Source organism: Balearica regulorum, chromosome 5 (genome assembly GCF_011004875.1).
Source record: "Balearica regulorum gibbericeps isolate bBalReg1 chromosome 5, bBalReg1.pri, whole genome shotgun sequence".
In the NCBI taxonomy this organism is placed as follows: Eukaryota; Metazoa; Chordata; class Aves; order Gruiformes; family Gruidae; genus Balearica; species Balearica regulorum.
This window is the reverse complement of record NC_046188.1, coordinates 68,450,645-68,470,776: the sequence shown is the minus strand read 5'-3', so window position 1 is coordinate 68,470,776 and position 20,132 is coordinate 68,450,645. Positions and strand designations below refer to the sequence as shown.

The 20,132-nt window shown below is 39.8% G+C and overlaps 1 long non-coding RNA gene across 1 annotated transcript; it reads left to right on the top strand.

The window, feature by feature from the left end:
* The first annotated feature begins 717 nt into the window (after nucleotides 1-717).
* On the top strand, nucleotides 718-9,519 carry LOC142602136 (uncharacterized). The gene is made up of 4 exons (XR_012835860.1): nucleotides 718-3,239; nucleotides 6,029-6,098; nucleotides 6,303-6,425; nucleotides 6,557-9,519. It is a non-coding gene; the product is annotated as an uncharacterized LOC142602136 (long non-coding RNA).
* Nucleotides 9,520-20,132: the final 10,613 nt, after the last annotated feature.

Below are 20,132 nucleotides of genomic sequence, written 5' to 3'. Positions count from 1 at the left end.
AAGGAAGAAAATGTATCCAATATAAGACTAAGCAGATGTTCCCTCTCATGCATTTTTTTCCAAGGGGAAAGGTTTCTTTTGGGGGCTTTTCCCTCCATTTTTTCTTCAAAGTTCGATGTTGCATCTTTGATGAAATAATATTTTCTTGGAACTATAACCTAGGAAAATAGTGAACTCAGTATTAGGGCTTTGCTGACATTCTAAGAATCTCTCAACTCAGAGTTCAGAGTCAGTGGCATGATTTTTTTTTTTTTTTTAAACAAGAAAATCTGTTTAAAAAAGCAGTAGCATTTGGGAGAGACAAAACGTGCGAGCACTTGGGTAGCTCCAAATTTCAAGGTAAATGCAAGGGGAATGGAAAATCCAGAAACTAATCGTTAACCTTTGATCAAAATAATTATTTGTAACTTTAATCGGGGATGGTGGGCTTAAAAAAATCAAATGACATCTGCTTTACCTCATGCATGCAGAATAGGGAGGGAAGAGAGAAAAATGTAAAGGGGTGAAAGCAAATCACCTTTGTAGAAAGCTTCTTGAAATTACTAGGGGCACCATACTTGAGATGAACTGACCCTTTTTTCTGTCTGGAAAGCTTTTAATAAAAGAGGAAAAGGACCTGGTGATCTTTTTACAGCAAAGGTTAATAACAAAATGCTGACGAGCATTTTATGTAGGAAGCAAAGCTTGCAGATCTCATTGCCTGGGCCTCCCGATTCTGCATTCACGACCAATGAGAGAAGTAGAAAATACATTTGACACGTTTAAAGGGTTATCGTGCACACCATTCACCTTTCTGATTCCATTCCCAGTGCACTTTTCTTGTTAATAGAAATATAAAAGACCACTGAGGTCATCCAGGCTGTCTTCTAGCCCAGGCAAGCTTGTTCACTCACCAGACACTGACAGCTGAAAGACACATCTGTCCATAATGAACAGCAAGGTGAGGGCAAGATTTGGGTCCCAACTCACCGATTAGCAATTGCTGCAACTTGCGTCAGATTTAGGTAAAGGTCTGGATTTCTGTTGCAAATCTACAGCTAGAAAAATCTGTGGAGAGGTGCTGAGTCATTGAGTGCAGTAAGTGCGACAGCATAGTCTTCATCGCGTCATGGGTGGGGACCAGTCTATAGCTAGAGGGGAGGGAACTGTCTATTTTGAGAAAAGTGATTGAAAATATGATTAAGGGCAGTTTGCAAAGCGTTGTACAGTGAAAACCACCCAAATTACATATTGCTCTTTAACTGGGGATTTCAGAAAACAGCAGTCCTGAGAGAAAGATGACAAGAATTGTAATGTAGCAACAGCAAGCAATGAAAATTGCAAGCTTTGACATGAATTAAATTTGCAAAGGCAGAAGCCATGCCCAATGACATGACAAGCTAATATGGAGGAGAATGAGATTAACGAGTTGAAATACCTCTTTCCTGTTTAAAGTTAACCTCGGGCAAGAATGAGTTTGTTGGTGTAATGTCTTGTTGAATTTTAATACGGAAGCGTCTCCTGGCATGTATTCCAAGCATCCTACATCTAGTGCTATTGATCTGACCTTCAATTAATGCAAGAGGCCCTTTGCAAAAATCAGATCTCAGTTTGAATGGTAAATAGCTTTAATATTCTGAGGAGAGTGGATCAGTTTGAGACTGAATCACTTGGATTATGGCTATTTTTTATTCTCATTTTAATGCAGACTGCTTTCCCCGGAGCAAAGGACCAAAAGTGTGGTGTATCATTAAAAAATCATGGTGAATATGTCAGTAGGTACAGACAACAAATAACATATTTGTTAAAAAGGGAGTTATTTGAGATCCATTCCTGCTCTCTGTTGCCATGCTTTTCAGGTATCTGCTGTCTTTTTGGCAGTGGGCTAGAACGGACACTCCTCATCTTTAGCCTTTACACAAACCGTGAGTATCTGTCCCCTTTCAGTTCCCACAGAGCATCCTTTCTACTGTCCAGCCTGTGCCTCCCTTTCTCCTTGATGCGGTATCCCATATCGCATCCTACAACAAGGATTCACAAGGCATTTGCACTCACAACTCATTGCTACCAAGGCTACATAGCAAGCTGAGCAGTCTTGATACATACTTTTTTTTTTTTAAAAAAAACCCAAACCCATTTTTATTTTTTGTTTGCTTGTGACAATAATAAAAAATTAACAAGGAGACCTACATACCTTCCTGTATTACCCGTTCTTGAAGTCTTTATATCATCTTTATCTCACCAAAGTCTCAGTTCTCATAGAGTTTCCTAAGTACAGTAGTGGCTGGGAGTACTTCTGTGGCTGCCCACCTGTATTTTAGGGAAAATCTTAACTCAGGTGGGCACCAGTCCACTTGTCTGACAGATAATTTTTTTTTTTTAATATCAGTCTTTTCCATCTAGGCTGTTAGCAAATAACCTTTCTTAGCCATGAAGTAATATACAGTTTCACTGAAGTCGATGCTGATATTGAGCAGTTTTCTATAGAACTGTTCATGATGCAGGTGTGAATTTTGCAGGTTTACTCTCAAATTGATTTCCCATCTGGCCCAAAGAAATTTATGTTCTTAGGGGACTTGAAAGCTTCCTAATTAAACTAGGAAGAATTTCAGCCAGTCATAGCCTCCACTGGTCTCTAAAATACCCAAGCCAAAAGACAACTAGATCAGCTTGGCCAACAGCACCCCCTGAGTTGACAGTACAACTCATAAAGCTGGCGGTGATGTAGCTGTGATAAACCTGCTCCCAAGCCAGAGGACCTTATGCCTTAAGAACTGTCCTTCTCTGACAGTCTGATCTTGGAAGCATCACTTCTATTGGGGGGGCAGGAAGGGAAAATGTGAAGATGGGCTCCAGCCTGCCTACACTTGCCCAGTTGATGCTACTCAAGTTTCTGAGGACAACCCTGCCTGCCCACTTTCTGCTGTTGCTTAGTCTTACCCATGTTATTGGATGAATCCACCTACTCCTCTGCTCAAAGGTGCAGAAGATGAATGAATTGAGTAGAATTCTGCCATACTTTCAAGGTCAAAAAGCATTAAACAAATGCTGAGGTCTGGGCTTGGATTTTTTTTTTTTTTTGGGGGGGGGTAAGATTTTTCTTGTACAACAAAATATCAAAAATCCTCTTCTGATTTCTTATATAGACTTATACATAGCAGTCTGAAGGGGACGTATGGAGTTTGTCTTGAGAAAATATCACTTCTCTTGGCCTTTTCCTACTCCCATTCCAGTTGCTGAATATTTTGCTGTTGTCCTTTGTAAGTACAAGACGACGTGACTCTCTGAATATGTGTGATTCTCTGAATACTTGCAATTCCCTGTATAGTTAACCGCTGTCAGGGCTTGTGAGGAATGTTTCCTCATGGTGCCTCTTTCACCCTGGTAGTCTTGTAAAGAGCATTTTGCATTGCAGGTTGCACACTAAATCAGTTGCTTGGCTCTCACGCAGAGTTGCTGAATTAACATGATGTGATCCAGAGATGCAAAGGGATTTCTTTCATTAGCGGTGCCGGGATGCTCGGGGGAACACAAGATGCGTTTCCTAGACAACAGCCGATGTTACTGTATAACTGGAAGAAAGTACAAAAGCTGAAAGGGAAGGGTATGAAGGGTAGGGATCAATTTAGGAAAAAAAATCTGAATCGCAAAATTAAAGTTCTTTCACAACATGTAAAGTACCTCAAATGTAGAGACCCGCTACAGGGTCTGTGAAACAGCTGCGATGGCCTCAGAAATAAAAAGCCCCAGAAAGAAACAACAAAGAAATGCAGTTTAAAGCACAAGAACATCACCTCCTTAAGTCTCTACATGCTGCAACCTTGAAGTCACAATCCTTATCTGACTTTTTCCCCAAAATAAAACAATCAAGAGTGATAATCCCAATGGAATAAACACAGATGGCAGCTTGCACGTGATCTCATTCAGCTGAAGTTTTACTGCAAATCTGTGCAGGATAAATAAATGTCAGCTGAAGTGCCGTCTCTCCTCCCTTCTGCGTGGTCGTGGTAGGAAGACTGATGCAGAGTTTTGGCTAATATTTAAGTGGCATTCCTGACAGCAGAATACTGTGCGTCAGCCTGAGAAACCAGCTTGTGTCTAGCGCTGTGGTTCATTTTTGAAAAAGAGGTTAGAAGCTTGGATACTTCATTTGTCTGCTTCAGTAGCTAGAAAAATATGACTTATTTTCCTCATCTGACCATTTTTAGATTCTTAAAATAAGATTATTTTTCTGTGTGTACAACTATAGCTGCTTGGGCTAACCATTGCTCTAGGGAAATATTTTAGGATCCTAAAGGTATATATATTTTTAGGTGGTTGTTTCACAGACATCCAAGCTGATCTGTTGGCTTGCTGCCATCAGAAAGGCATGGTCTTTTTCTCCCCCCTCATCTCTTACCCTCCCTTTCCTTTCGCCTAGTCTGCAGTGATTTTTTTTCATGAGCTGATTCACTAAACTGACCAAAAAAAGGGAAAAAAGGGCCTCTCTTGTTTTGTTTTGGCTAGTTAGCTTTCAGATGGGTTAGTGAGTTGAATTGTCTCTTGGGCAGTCCTGGCAACCGCCAAGTCTGACACAGAGCTAAGCGATGCGGTGGGTGATGAAGGGGGAGCTGGCTGCCCCTTCCACTGGCAGGATGCTATTGCGTTGCCCTCCTGTTTCCTGATACTGCAGTGTCAGGGAAGAGAATTCGGTGTTTGCTGAGAAACAGGAGTTCTTGTCTACATTCAGAATTCAGTAACACCTCCTTCTGCAGTCTCGGGCCAGGACCCTTGTGTACTATCACTTGTCTGAGGATTTTATAACCTTCTACAATTAATTCTCAGGAATTAATTAATAGGATAGGAAAAAGGAAATGCTACACCATCTTCAGGGTAGGCAAAGAGGAAGGGAACTACAGGCCAGTCAGCCTCACCTCAGTCCTTAGGAAGATTACGGAGCAGTTCCTCACAAAACCTGTTTATTGGCACATGGAGAACAAAAATTTGAACAACCAACATGGATCTACCAAGAGCAAATCACACTTGACCATCCTGATTGACTTTTACGATGAAAGGACAGGTTTTGTGGACAAAGGGAGAGGAATGATGTTCACTTGGATTTGACAAAGGCTTTTAGCACAGTCTCATGTATTATCTTGGCAGTCAAATTAGAGATGTGAACTGGATGGGTGGACTACAAAGTGAGGGAAAAACTGGTTGAAGGGCAGTGGTCCATGGTTCAAAGTCTGACTGCTGTTTGCTTGCTGGTGATGTTTGTCAAGGATGAGTACTGAGGCTGATCTTGTTTAACATTTTCTATAATGACCTGGGTGACAGAATCATAGCATGCTTTGTGTTGGAAGGGACCTTTAAAGGTCACCTAGTCCAACTCCTCTGCAAAGAGCAGGGACATCTTCAAATTGATTGGGTTGCTCAGAGCCCCATCCAACCTGACCTTGAATGATTCCAGGGAGGGGGCATCTACCACCTCTCTGGGCAACTTGTGCCAGCGTTTCACCACCCTCCCCTGGATGATGGGCCATAACGCACTCCTCAGCAAATTTCCACATGATGCCAAATTAGGGAGTGTGATTCGATGTGCTGCAAGGCAGTTCAACATTCAGAAGGGACTACAGATTGGGAGAGGCTGAGGGAACTGGGTTTGTTGAGTGTGAATAGGAGGCAGAGAATCATACGGTACTTTTCCACTGCTAAAAAGGTGGGATGGGTGGGTAATAGAGAAGGAGGAAACCCTCCTCGAAAGCACACTGCCGAAGGATGAGAAGCAATGGTCACAGGCTGAAAAAGGGAACTTCAGCTGGACTTCAGGAGAAACAACTTCTTACGGAGCGTGGTTAAGCACTGGAATAGCCAGCCTGGAGTGGTGGCGAGATCTTCATCCTTAGAGGTTTTTAAAATTTGACTGAATAATGCCATTAGCAACCCGATTTAATTGACAAGTTGGTTAGCTCTGCTTCAAGCAGGGGGTTGGACCAGGTGTACTTCAAAGGTCTCTTCCCATCTAATTTTTTCTTAATCTGTAATTACTTTTTATCTTTTATAAATGCAGCTTGTGCACTTGCCCAAGCTTTCAGAAGGAAAATAATTGGCAAATCTGAAAACAGACATCGCAATAACTGGTAAGAATTCTGTGTTTTAACCGTGAAACTGTGTGTGTCTCTTTTCTGGTAGACAATTGTTAAGCCACTACTGTTGCTGCAAAACTTTATCTAACCTGTTATGCTTTCAGTTCTGTTTATTAAAAAAGGAGAATTATTGGAGAAATAGCAGTAAACACCTCTGACTTTATTGCTTGCTTTTAATATTTTTTTGTCTCTCAAAAGTGTTTACTAGGCAAATATGAGGCTCACATCAGGCAAAGAGGTTGGTAAAGTTTGTTGGAATAAGAGGTTGTATGAACGTAGAGTTCTGGGATCCTGCAGTTTACTGAGCTGCCTGCTTGATAGGTTTTACTCTTCACTACCTGCCAGTGGATGTCACACTTACACAAAAATGGCATAAATAATGAGCCAAATTTCTACTTTTTCCATTAAAAAATGTTCTCACGCTGTATTTTTTTCAATCTCCTTGAAGAAAGCTTTGGCTTCAGCAGAACTGTAGCTTGAGGAAAGACAACAAAATTCAACATGACTATATATTCAATTTATTTTCTGTTGTACGAAGCTAGACCGATGACCTCCTAACAGACGCAAGGAATTTTACTGTGAAGAATTATCACATGTCGCTGTGAGAAAAGCTTTCTCCTATTTTATCAGTGAACTGTATCCATGCAAGGGAATTCTGTTATAAATAGAGCTAAATATATATATAGTTCAACCACAGTGACGTTTTCATCATTATTTAATTATCGGAGGAATGTGGTCCCGGCATTGTCTTCTCTTTCCATTGTGACTTTACATATTCTGTCCTAACACGACATCGTGGCATAGGTACTGCAATAAGACACTGCTGCCGTTAGGCTCCTGTGCCCTGAAAAAAGCAACGTCAAGATCATTGCGTGAGTTCGTATTTAAATCGCGAAGAGAGGAGGACCATCAGCAACCTGAGTTAATATGAATACACTGGCGGTGACGAGGACAGGGGTGTTTCCTAGTGCTGGAAACTGCATTGTAACAGAAATAACTTTTTCTTTTCTATTTGCTTCCTTTGCAAGATTTTAAAGGGACTTGAATATACTTACGTTGGTGATCCCGGAGGCAGAAGTTTTGTATTTCGATTAAAATCTGTTCAGACCAGGTACAGGTGGTTAAATCAACCACAGGTTAGGTGGGGAGGAAGGGATGGGTACAGACTGAGCTATTTGGGCCCTATAATTTTGTTAGGCATAAGTGTAATATAATAATTCCACCCTAAACGTAAGTGGATAGCAGTTTGAGTTTGTATCGAAAGGGGATACATGCAGCAAGCTGTAGATATTGTGACGTTACATTGTGTGAAATTGCTCCAGGCAAAAATATCCAAAGTTATTTGGTGCATGTTTTTTGGTATAGAATTATCTCATATTTTGATAAATTATTTTAATGTTTTCCTTATCAATATAGCTTTTCTATGATTTAAGAGATCTCACAACCTCTGTGGGCAACCTGTTCCAATAATTAATTATCCTCAGAGGTTTTTTCCTGTTACAGAGTTGGAATATTCCATATTTCCTTAGGACCAGTGAGAAGGTAACTTCCTTCTGTGATGAGAGTCTCGAAACTGAGTTAACTGGAAGATAGTTGCACTTATTTTGAAGGCAGAGACGGCAAAAATGAACTCTCCAAGCAAAGAACTCTTCTGTTATATCAAAACCTGGCCCTGGCCCCTTTCTCTCCTCCGCTGCCATGTCTGTGTGATGCCAACCCAGCTGCTTGCAGAGCCTGGTGATACCTCCCTAGTAATTGTGTTAAAAAGTATAAAGCTGTCATTTTCTGCTAGTTTTATTTTTCTCATAATACAGCTCAGCAATAACATGGAGCTTTTAATCATCATTAACTAATACAGATGTTAATTAATCATGCTTGCATATCCCTCTATTAAATTGCTTGTCTATTAAAATGTATCCTTTCTATTCCCTAAAGGTATTTTATTTATCAGCGAGGTCTTCTGTTAGTCTTCTCTCTTCCACAGCAGGTTTAACCTTCTTTTGCTTATCATTTAGGGTCATTAAAGCTTATTATCTCAGTTATCCTCTCTTGAACCTTCTGTGTTGTCCTTTTTTTTTTTTTTTTTTTTCCTTCCTCTAACCAGAACTGCGTAGTTGCCCCAGATTCTCTTCTGATTAAGTGTAAAAAATCAGGAAGAACTGAATCAGGGTTAATTCTACCAGAAGGCGGATTGTGGAGTCACTCTCATGAATTCAGAGCTAACTTTCTGGTCCATACCAAGATGCAGTGCTATCTGTAATTGCTTTTATTTTAATTTTTTGTTAATAAGATTTATCATTGCGTGCTGATCAGGCATTTACCAGTGAATCGTGTCCAGTTTATGTGGACACATGGTGTCCACGCTTCAGAGAGAAAATCAGAAATTTGGAAAGAATGGAAGAAAGATTCCAAGAATGATTTGGAGTCTCAAAATCACGATCAATAATGAGAAACTAAAGAAGTTCAACCTATTCCAAGATGAGGTAATTTAGAGTAAACTTGTAGAACCTCCAGGGAAAGGATTGCAGAGAGTGCAGAAATCGAACAAAAATGCAACAAAATCGAGTTTGAAAACTGGAGACAGACTAAATCAGAGACATCTAAAATTCACCGAGAGTAATTAACCATCAAAACAATTAACTTATGGACATAGTGAATTTGTTGAAGTATTTAAATTGAGACTAAGTATTTTTCCTAGATATATGGCTGTCCAGCATGAAATTACTGGGTGAGATTCTTTGGCATTGCATTCTATATGAAGTCAGAATAATTCATCACAGTCTCTTTCAGCCTTAAAATTTAAGACTCTGAACCTCATATGCTCAAAACTTGATTTATTTTTTTTTCCCTCTAAGCGTTTGGGGAAGAGGGTACGACTTATTCCTGGTTGAACACAAACCATCCCCTCTCGGGATTCTTGCCCACACATTCCCAAGTGTTTTCCTGGGAATAGTGCAGAATATGCCTTGTCATTCAAGACCCATTTGCTCCCTTGGTGCCCTGTAACATAGATCTCTTTTAATTCATTCCTGTTCTTTACTATTTCTCTTCCACCATAACGTTGCATTGACCGAAGTCGGATTGTTGTGATTGCTCCCCTCTTCGTGTTTAACTTCCAGCTGGTTATTCTGTCAAAAGTGTTTCCTGCAGGCTGTGTAATTATACCCACAGATCTCTCCCTGTAAAATCTTTTCTGTTATTGCTGCTTCTTCAATGAGGCAGTACGAGATTTGTTAGGCAAGCTCTCTATGGGTAAATGCATGCTGACTGTCTGCAATTTAGGTATAATTTGTTAAATGTTCCATGCCAACTATTTTCTGCTATTCTTATTCAAATCATGCTTGTAGAGCCTTCTAGTTCTGATTTTTTCTTTTTTTTTTTCTTGATATCCATAATAACTGTAATATGGACTTCATCCTACTACTTCTGCCTATTCTGTCAGGCCCGAGGAAGCTGTTCTTGCTATTAAAGCTGTTACAGCAGCGTTTGGCTGATTTCTGCCTAGTCAGAGATTTGAATTGTCATGTATTTGCCTCGCTTTTCCCTTTGTTTTGTGTACAGTTCCTCCTCCCTCTCTTCATAAGAACCAAATGAAGGATAACAAGGCTTTATGCCTCTTATGACAACTTTCTTCCATTTCTACCTCTTTTTTTTTTAAAAAATTACCCATTTTTGCAGCTAATTTTTTTTTCCTCCATAAATATTCTTCTCTCGTTTACCTGTTGCTCCTAGCCTGTAAGCACATCCTGTGTTACAGGCATTTGACCCCCACCTTTATTGACAAAATCCCTGTTTCTCCAGGCTCCTACTGGCAGTGGGCATCTTTGGTGAGCAGTGAGTTAATCTGGTCCTCAGCAATATCTATTCCAGCTCTTTCGTTTCACCCAGGATTTACAGAGTTGCAAGCTATCAATATCCTTGCTATAAAAAAGTATTTTGGTGCTGCCTGGAAAAACAAAGCAGCAAACAATAGCCACCCTCAGATGATGCACTTCTGCACTGAGTAGGCGACTGCTTTTCTCTGCAGCTCATGTCTATGCTGAGAGTATAACATCCCTTCAAGGATAGGATATCATAGCCTTCTTGCTAATGCATCAATGACCCATTTTTATTTTGTATCGTGCTATTCAAAGACAAAAGAAGGTGAGACCATCAGAGGGAGTTTTCATGATTAATTGGTCTGTGCTACCTGTCCCAGAATGCAGATTAAAACTGGAACGCTCCAGCTCCCAAAGCTAAATTCACAGAATGCAGCTGGGTTTTGTTGTGTTTTTTTGGTTTTGTTTTTTTTTTTTTTTTCCCCTAATAAGCAGCAGAAACACACACCTGCCACTTAATATGTGAATGATCTTTGTTCCAACCAGCTCAAAGCAACAATGGCTTTAGATACAGTCGTTTAAACCCACTCACATCCTCTTCCCTGTTGTCTATCACAGCCATAGAGAGGCACTTTTAAGAACGACGCAATCCCGTGCGTTATGTTCACGTTTCAGTTTAAAGCCACTGGCGGTAGCTGATTTCCATTCTTTAGACCGTATGAGATCATCTCTGATAAACTTTTCATTCAGCACATTAATAATAACGGAGAATCAAGCTGGCTACAGCACTTGTACCATCACTGTACGACTGAGCAACTTGCTGTCACGTGTGAATTTGTTTTCCAATACTTAGGCAGTGAGAAAAGTGATATCCCCTCCACGTAAATAGGGAATAGAAGCATACAGGTATGCAAATGCTTCTATGTCCGCGTAACAAGTAACATCAGAATCAGCAATCCTCCTCACAGGAGTCAAGCGAAGCATTCAGAGGAGTGTTTGAAGAAATCAGAGTAGAACAACTAGACTTTCAGCCCAGGAGCATAAAAATGCCCTGAACAGATGGGGAAGGGATCTCCTTACAAAGTTCTGCAGCCACGTGGAAGGATATCTTGCTTAGAAAAGCACTGAAGGGGAGAAGGGACAGTAGGAGATACACCGCAGCTAGGGAATAATTACTGGGCCCTTCGAAATCTTTAAAAACACAGTTAGTAATTTGGTTGAAAAATACTTTGGAATGACTTAATCTGCTCTAAAAGAGACTGTTTATTGATCCTCGTTTGTGTGTTTGGTTTTGGGGAGGGTGGGTAACGTAGGGATCTTGTTGGCACTTTTAAGATGTATAAGCCACTTTTTTACTTTAGTTTGGGTTCCCTTTAGAAGCCTTAAAGCACATAACTTGTGGTCCTGCTCTGCAGATGTCTCAAACTCAGCAGACATAGGCATTTGCAGCAGATTGATTCAAGGCATTGTAGGAAAAAAACTGCATTACGCTTTCTCTCAAAGCCTGACTTTATCCTGCTGTTGTTGCTCTTATGCCTGGGGAAAACCTCCACCTTAGGTCTCATTCATCTTTGGCTACCAAAAATATTGTGTTACCAGGCATCACATTCTTCCAAAGTCGTGATTTGCAGGAGGGAGTTGTGCCTAGCTGAGCAGGCTTTTATTTTGGGTCAGATATTGCTTAACTTTGCTCAGTTCTTGCCTGGCGATGGGTGACCGTCTCAGCCCTGCCTCAGAGCTACGCGGTTTCCACTATTCAAGTTTCACGGTGCAATGAAGCAACCCATATCCATATACCACTGCTCTTACTGAGGATGAGAAAGTGGAGAACCTTCATTATTTAATGTTGAGAAGTGTTCCAGGGATCTAGCTGGGTGGCGCAAAGTCTTTTCCTGTTGGTTTTCAAGTGGATGGAATATACAGGAGAGCGCAAGGGCTTTCCTAATTATTGACACCTCCAGAAAATTTTATTCATGGGCAAATATACCATTTCCATACACTGCCCGGGCACCCGCTATCAATGGTGATATCGTTACGAACAGGATGTCTGCTTCGGTAACGACCTTACCAGGGGGCACAGGCAAAGAGCAGCTCGTTTCTCTTTAGCAGCTGCCAGAGGTAGGCTCGAGCCGCTGTATTAGCCGTCACCCATTGGACGGGCAGCAAATTTGTTCTCTAAGCAGCACAGAGGTTTTGTTATTCTCTGGGAACACTATGAGATCTGGTAATCGTCGTGAACGTCAAACGGGGCATTTTACACTTCACGTTAATGCCCAAGCAGCTTTCTGAAGGGAAGGTACTTTAGTCATGGGGAAGGATAGACTTTATAAAGGTTGTATAATATGAGATATATATAGATATATATGTGGCATTTAAGTAACTGCAGGTTGTTGGAAACTGTCCTGTTGTGCACAGAAGATAGACGCTTGAAACAGTGAAAAGGCTATAACCTAATTCAGAATGCTAACATTAAGACAGAAGTGGTAACTGCAGTGAACACTGTCATGAGCACAAATAATAGATGATGATGCACTCGTACACGGGCTTTGGCCGTCGTCAGACCCTGAGGAAACCCAATCTGTTACAGCCACTCTAGACTTCTGTGCCAGTGCGCATAAATTCACTTTATCTTTAGTGCTGACGGTTGATATTTAGCACTCTTGGGGCACTACGAATATCAAAGGTGCTGCAAATATTTTACATATTTTTCTAATAGAGCTAATCCAACCCAAACTCCATATTCTGCCACAGCACTGTGACCCAGCAGCGTGGGTATTACAATCAAGGATAGTGTGTAGCTCCTTATTTCTGGGTTACCATAAAATGATCTATTATGCCCTGCAATCTACTGACAGACAATCTGGGACAACAAGGCACATAACATCATTTTGATATTTTGAGAAATGGGGACAAAAGAATTAGAACATTCTTGCTGGCTGCCTTAAGAATTTCTTCATGACAGCAAGTAAAAATTTACAGTAGGGAAAAATTCCAAACCTTTTCCATTGCTGCTTTTTTTTTTTTTTTTTAAGAAAAAAGAGACTTTATTGACATTTTTAACAGTAAATGCAACTGTTAAAAAAATAAATTGAAAAAAAGCTGTTCTGAGCCTTCTAGCAAGAAAAACATATGATTGCATTTCCCTCACCAGTATAATTTACTGCAAAGATGATGCTGATGAAATTTAGATAAGATTTGAAATTGTATATAGTGATAATAGGAATTCAGTGTCTGTTTTAATTTTAACGCATATCCCAGCTTTCTAACACAAATTTTACAATCGAACTTGAAATAAGTGTTGCTGGATCTAATGTGTTTCTAAAAGTTTATGAAGAAATACAGTTCATCTTGACTTGATAAATGGCTTGATGTCCTGGTCATCAAATTTTGAATTATAGAAGCAAACAATATTTTTATTCCACTGCTTTTGGATTTAATCCACTTTCCTGTATTGACTTTTACCAAATGTAAAACCTTATAAGCAGCATGGAAACAAGATATTCTATGCTGACCTAAGTTGTCTTTAAAGTATCATTTAAAAATAAACCATTGCTTAAAAATATCCAGAAAACTGGATTCAAATAACTGAAAACATGTTAAGATAACAATTGTACTGTAATTTCTTCAGAGGATGTGGACCAAGCATCCTCTGCCTGGGAAAGTTCATGAACCAGTGTCCCTAAATTCAGGCTTACACTGGGGTGCAGGTTCAAATGGTGTTTAACTTATTGACGTAGAAATTAGAAGTAAATGGTTGCTTCGTGCTGTCTAGTTGATTAAGAGAAGTCCCACAAGGAAACCAAACCTGCTTTGTTTGTTCCTAGGCTGTAGTATGAGTTTGGTGTTCAATTTATTATCTAAACCCTCATGGATGATGTGAAATGGGGAATATTCTGTGTTGATGGTGAAGGAAAACTTTGAGACAGAGATTATAACCAAGATGAGGCTTTATTATAACTAAAAGTTAAGTAACCTTGGTGATGAAGGATGATAGCTGTGTGTCCTGTTCTTATCAGGCTAGTAACACTGACTCTAAAAACCACAGCTGGTGTGAACCCGTACAAAATGTATGTCACAGCAAATAAAAATTCAATTATACTGCACTTACCCTTCTTACCATGAACAATTGCACCTTTTTTGCCCTGGATTTTGTGTAAAGATGTCCACAGAAAAACTCAACTCATGTGCCTTTCACTGTGGGATTAAGAGAAAAATGCCCTGCTTCACTGCTGCCTTGTTATCTGAGACCCAGCTTTGACCATCCTCATAAATTCTCTCAATTAAAAGCTATATCTGCCACTTGGGATAAATCATGTTGGTAATATCTTGAAAACCTATTTTATAAAGGAATATGTATAACTAGGGAAAATGTCCAGGAAAGCTAGATCAAATTGGCTAAAATGAGCCATGGACGATTTTACATGTCTGAACATTGTCAGATGTCCCTTCCAACCCCTACCATTCTGTGATTCTGTGATATGTTACTTGTGCAAGTACAGCAGATAACAAACTGAAAATCATTCTGAAAATCCAACGGCGAGTATTTCTGTACCTTGTCAGATGTTTAACATGACTTTTGTCAACTGCAAGTTGTCTTTAAAATCTGATTTTAGACAGAGCCTTAAAAGCACGCAAGCAGGAAACTTCACTGGCTTTAACAGAGCAATATATGGTTGATTTAGCTCCCTGTTGATGCAGAGATATTTGCTTGGATGCAAATTCAAGCAGCGAAATGGTATGGAAGTTGAATAGCGAGAAGCCAATGAGTGCAGCGTGACATTAAATACAGAGTGTGCCACGGTGGGCTCAGTATAGTTTCTTCATAGTGTATGAAAGTCTTGGATTTTGCAAATCAAGACTGTCTAACAGTCTGTGCGTGCGTTATCTTGTTCTCTACTCCACATGTGTGCATCGCACTGTGCCGAAAATTTGAGAAGACGACAATCTTAAAATAGCACAGAAAAGCAAAGATGGAAGTGGTGAGAAGGAATTCTTCTTTGTTCTGATGCTCCTTGGAAATTTATGGGCCCTCAGTGATGAACACGGTGTGCCATTCGCATGGACGGGTGCCTTTTCTTGACTAAGACTCATGAGTAAAATTGGCTCCAGATTTCCTTTTTCCACTGCCTCCCTCAGAGATTTCAACTGGAGATTTCAAGGGTAAGTCAGTCAGGTAAAATCCTTAGGCTCAATCTCAAAAGCAGCAGTAAATTTTGGTTTGGTTTGGTTTTGTTTTTTAATTTTTTTTTAAGTGTCTAAATTAGTTTTATCTTTAACCCTGAAATAAGCTAGAGCACATTTTCAAGCTGTTCACGACTATCTGTGATGGATAACAACACATCACAGTTAAGTGATCAAGTACTTTCAAAGAATGGTCTTTTCTGAGCCTATCAAAATCAGAACCTCTAATGCAGAGACACCTGGCATCTACGTTTGTCTCTAAATGGTGATTGTCAGGAGATTTTGTTCTCTCCTCTGGGACCTACTCACTATTCGAATAAACGTGCTTCCCAAGGATGCTGTCTTATAAAGTACCTTTTACATGGCTCCAAGATCCCTTCTGGTTGTGCTGCATCATTTTTGTTAATAAGAGGACGTTTCTTTGTAAATGCCCTCCACTCCCAGTCTTCTTATTTCATATCCAGTATGTGCTTCCTTCGCTCCATGAGGTGATGGACCCTGTTCTAGTTTCAGAGTATATAATGTTTGTATGATCATCCTTCCTAGAGTAGGTAACTATCCAATTTTGTATTTAAATAGAAAGATGGTATTTTCTCATAACTTCATCTTAATTTTATTCAATCCCATACGAAACATTGACAAATTTGTGCTGGTGTCCCATAGAGATACAAGAGTTGATTTTGAAAGATGCATCCTGGAAAGACTGTCATAAAGGAAAGCCATGAAAATACAGAAGACAGTATTTTTAAATTCTTGTTTATAATTTTGTAACGAAAAATTGAATCTCTGAATCTGTACTCAATTTTAGGCAATCCCTAAAGAGTGGAAAGCTTCTAAAAGGATGCTGTGTATAGGGTACCTATAGTGTAAATGCATACTTTTAGATACTTACATATAGGTATCCTTATACTATAAAGATACTCTAAGTTAGTTTTAATTAAGGTAGTTATCCCTAGGGGAGGGGACAGGGAAAGAGGGAAACTTCACTTGTTTGGAAACCTGAAGTAAAGAAAAGGGCAGTTAGTTGTTAAATTATATTGCAAATACCAAATCGGACTAATGCTACAGTATAGAAAACTGTAATTCTGGAAATTCTGGCAGTGTAGTAGTTACAGCAGGGTATATAATTTCTCCCTGGTGAATTTTCTTGGTCCTTTAATTCACCGAACTGCTCTGAAGTGGATTCTGTCATTTATTTTTTTTTTCAACATGAGGATTATTCATGCTATGAATATTCAAAATTTGACTATTATTTGAATGCATTTGGCCAGATACATCATATGTAATTCCTGCTGCTTGATTGGAGAAAACCAGAGGAATTCTTTGTTCAAATATTTGGATCGACACATTTTCCGTTTGCTTTTAAACAATATTCACACATTTGACCTTTAAAATTATTTTTTTTCCATGAACATTGGTCTATGAAAAGTTGATGCTCAGATCTTTTCACCACACACAATCATTAATGAAGTGACTGTAGCCAGACTGTCTTAATGTGAAAACAAGTGAGAATACTGATGATAGATTTTTCTATACCTTTTGCCTAACTTTTATGAAATGTATTGTTTTATGCACACAAGCTGCTCAGCACAGTGGTTGTGCTGGTATCTCGGTCCTGCTTCTGGAGGCAGCTCGTTGAAGTGCTTACTGGTAATGGCATGAGTCTGATTATTAAATATTCAGAAATCCTTACTGAAGCACTTCTTGTCAGCTATGATCATGACATAGTTTGATGCCCAGTTAGAAATAATATTCCCTTGAAGTATAATCGAATGTTGAACTTAGCAGATTTGTAAATCACACAAATATGGTTGGTAAGTTTACAGTATCTCGTTTGCCTTTAAGCTCATAAGTCATAGAATCATTTACGTTGGAAAAGACCTTTAAGATCATTGAGTCCAGCCATAAACCTCACACTCCATGTTCCCAAGTGCCACATCTACACGTCTTTTAAGTCCCTTCAGGGATGGTGACTCAACCACTTCCCTGGGCAGCATGTTCCAGCGCTTGACAACCCTTTCGGTGAAGAAACTCATAATGCCATGCGGGAAGGTGGCTCTTTTTCTTTAATATTGAGGATTCACAGCAACTTTTGATTTCAGTAGCTGTTTTGGGGCTTCATTTTGTTTTTCCCCGGCTCTCAGGCTGCTGCTTGTAATACATGGCTTACGACCACTACATCAGATTTCATACCGAGGGAGGGAAAAACCTGATGATGGTGACAGCCTATTCACTGCTCCCCAGTTAGGGACAAGGCTGCAGTTTCATCTTGGATGAGCTGATAAAGAGAAATGTGTGAACTCAAAAGGTGAAATAGCACTGGAAATCACCTGCCATTTCATTAGTCATACTTGGATTAGTTCATGTCAGTGCCATCTGAATTTCCTATCCTCTCTTCAGGTGGGTGCTTGTTTTCCTTCCCTTAATGGCCATTGCCTTTGGCAGGAGGAGAGACCTTGTAGGTTTTCTGCTATCATCCCCCAAAATCTCTGTGGGAGCTGATTTACCTCTGCGTTTCCTCACATTGGCAGAGAAGACTTTATACATCGGCACAACACGCTAGTGTCTCTTCTCTGTCTGCCTCCTGCATTCATACCAGTGGGTCCTGGGAAAATCGAGTCCCATTTTCCCTGTTGCATCCGCAAATGATAAGGGACCCCAATATTTTGCGGGCAGAATGACCTCAGAGCACCAGCGATTTAGACGAGGAGTTCACAGCAGAGGGCAGTTTAAAAAATGCATATATTTTGAGGTACTGTAGGCTGGTTGCTCTGCATTGCGCTGAGGAATGCACTGGTCCACCCATGTCTCCTTGGCCCCTGAAGAGCGGAGTAGAGGTGGTGTACAGCCACTCCGGCTGGAGTTTGTCCAGTCCTGTGCTCACCACGCAGCAGGGAGATCCAGATATGGGGCTCGAGGTCTTTTCTGCGCTCAAGGGAAGCTGTCTCTACAGCTCTCTCCTTGGCTGTCTTGCTACAACAGGTCTAGCAGGGAGCTGAGACACCCCAAAATTGAACTGAGCTATTGGAGCTGCAGGGGAAAAAAAGACAGAATATTACTATAAGTAGCACATGATCACTGGTGAAATTCCAAGGGCCGAGAGGATAGCAAAGTTGTTAAAAGAACACCCAACAGTGACATGGCTTATGCAATTTATTACAAGTCAAGTCATTGAGCTCAAGCAGCACGATGTAAAATGATGTCATGCCCAAGTCAGGACCGTTTTCTTCCTTAGCTGGGTTTCTTAGGTGACCAAGTACATTACTAAAGGGAAAGAAACCAGTCTGCACCATCCAGGGTAAGTTCTACTACAGCAAATATATATAACGCAATGGTTTTGGGGGTTTTTTGTTGGTTTTTTTTTCTTCTTTTTTTTGAGAGCAATAAAAACTGTATGAGATTGCAAAAGGTTTATGTATGTTTTATAGCAGGAGCAACCATTAGAGTAAAACTGCATTGTTCTCCTTCATGCTTCCTTTCTGCTTTCAGACCACATTCCCTGTGAAGTCAAGCAGAGGGTTCTTTAGTTTCGGCAAACGTCTCAGTGAAAAAAATTAGCAGTGCAATTATGTATTTATGCAATGGCATTAAGCAGATCGTCAATGTTATAAATCAAACAATATTGCCAAACAGGAGGTTATGTATGTTAATGCAGTATGTTTCCCATTCATATCCCCTAATCAGGCAGGAAAGTCAGGGTAGAATATTTTTGATATAATTCACTAAAGTCAAAGGCTGGAGTTTCCCAGGTCTAACTCCACTGGGTGTGTTCTACTCCGTCTTGTTTTCAGTACAGTGGGATTTTCAGCAATGTAAAATTATGTTCTGAAAATGCCCAGTGACAAGCCCATAGCTGGTATAAAATGCTTTAAATGAAGTTATGCTAGTTACGTGTCTTTGCTGTTGTGTACGCGTGGTGGAAAAGCAAAGAGTTTAATCCCTGTGAACATGCTGGTGGGGTGTGTGTGTGTTTGGTTTTGGTTTTTATTAGAAACAATGCTAGGGAGAACTTACTTTTTTTTAAGGAATATTTAAATGATTTGCAAAATGTTGGGACCTACCTATCCTATGTGCTTGGTTTTTCTATAAGTAGATGTTGGACCAAAATGGACCTCTCAGATTAGAAAATTCTGTACGTTGCTATTAAGTGTAGAAATAATTTGTGAGTAGGTGATTTTCCAGTTCCCAATACTTCTGGAAGGCTGGTAGGCTTTTGGTGCCTAGAAATCTTCTTCCAACTGACAGGGTTCTGTTTCCCAAAACACAGATTGACTCCTGTCCTCCCTGAAGTTAGGATCAATTTATTGCCCTTGAAAAGATAACCATTTTGAATTAGGGAAGAATCAGAAGTGGAGGAACGTGTGGTCACGTAAAACATGTACTAGTTAAGAGCAAAGCTGCCTTCTGACTCCAAAAAAAAAAGGGATTTTTTTGGTAAAACAGACAAACAAAAACCAGCACGGAATTGCCTGCACCATTGTCTCAAATGATTTTTGTTATGTAAATCAATTCCCATGGGAGGCTATAAATGTTACAGCACTCTAAATTAGCTGAGGATGACGACGTCCTCTAAATTAGGTGAGGATCGGTTTGTCCTCAGACAGCCTTCAGACTGAAGGAATGTATTTCCTATCATTAAGGCATGTAATCTGCTACAGAAAACTAAAAACTAAAGTAAACTTGAGGCCTTCCCCTATCCCTGAAATAAACACTGCAATCATTTACCTTGTCTCTAACATTCTAGTAGGTACAATTCAGTTTAAATACTAATTAGCATTTAAGTACTAATTAATATTAGCATTTTTCATCAAAGAGGTAAAATGAAAAAAATCAAAAAATAGCATAAAGGAAAAGCGTTTTTATGAAGGAGGGGTGTTTTGCATCAAATGAAGAATACAACTTTCACCACCTTTAGGTTAAGGAAAAGCCATCTTTTTCCACTCAGAAATACTGTTTTCACCAGACTCTAGTTAGAAAAATGCAGACTGAAAAAAAATTCTTCATGCGCTTATTATAATTTTACTTTCAA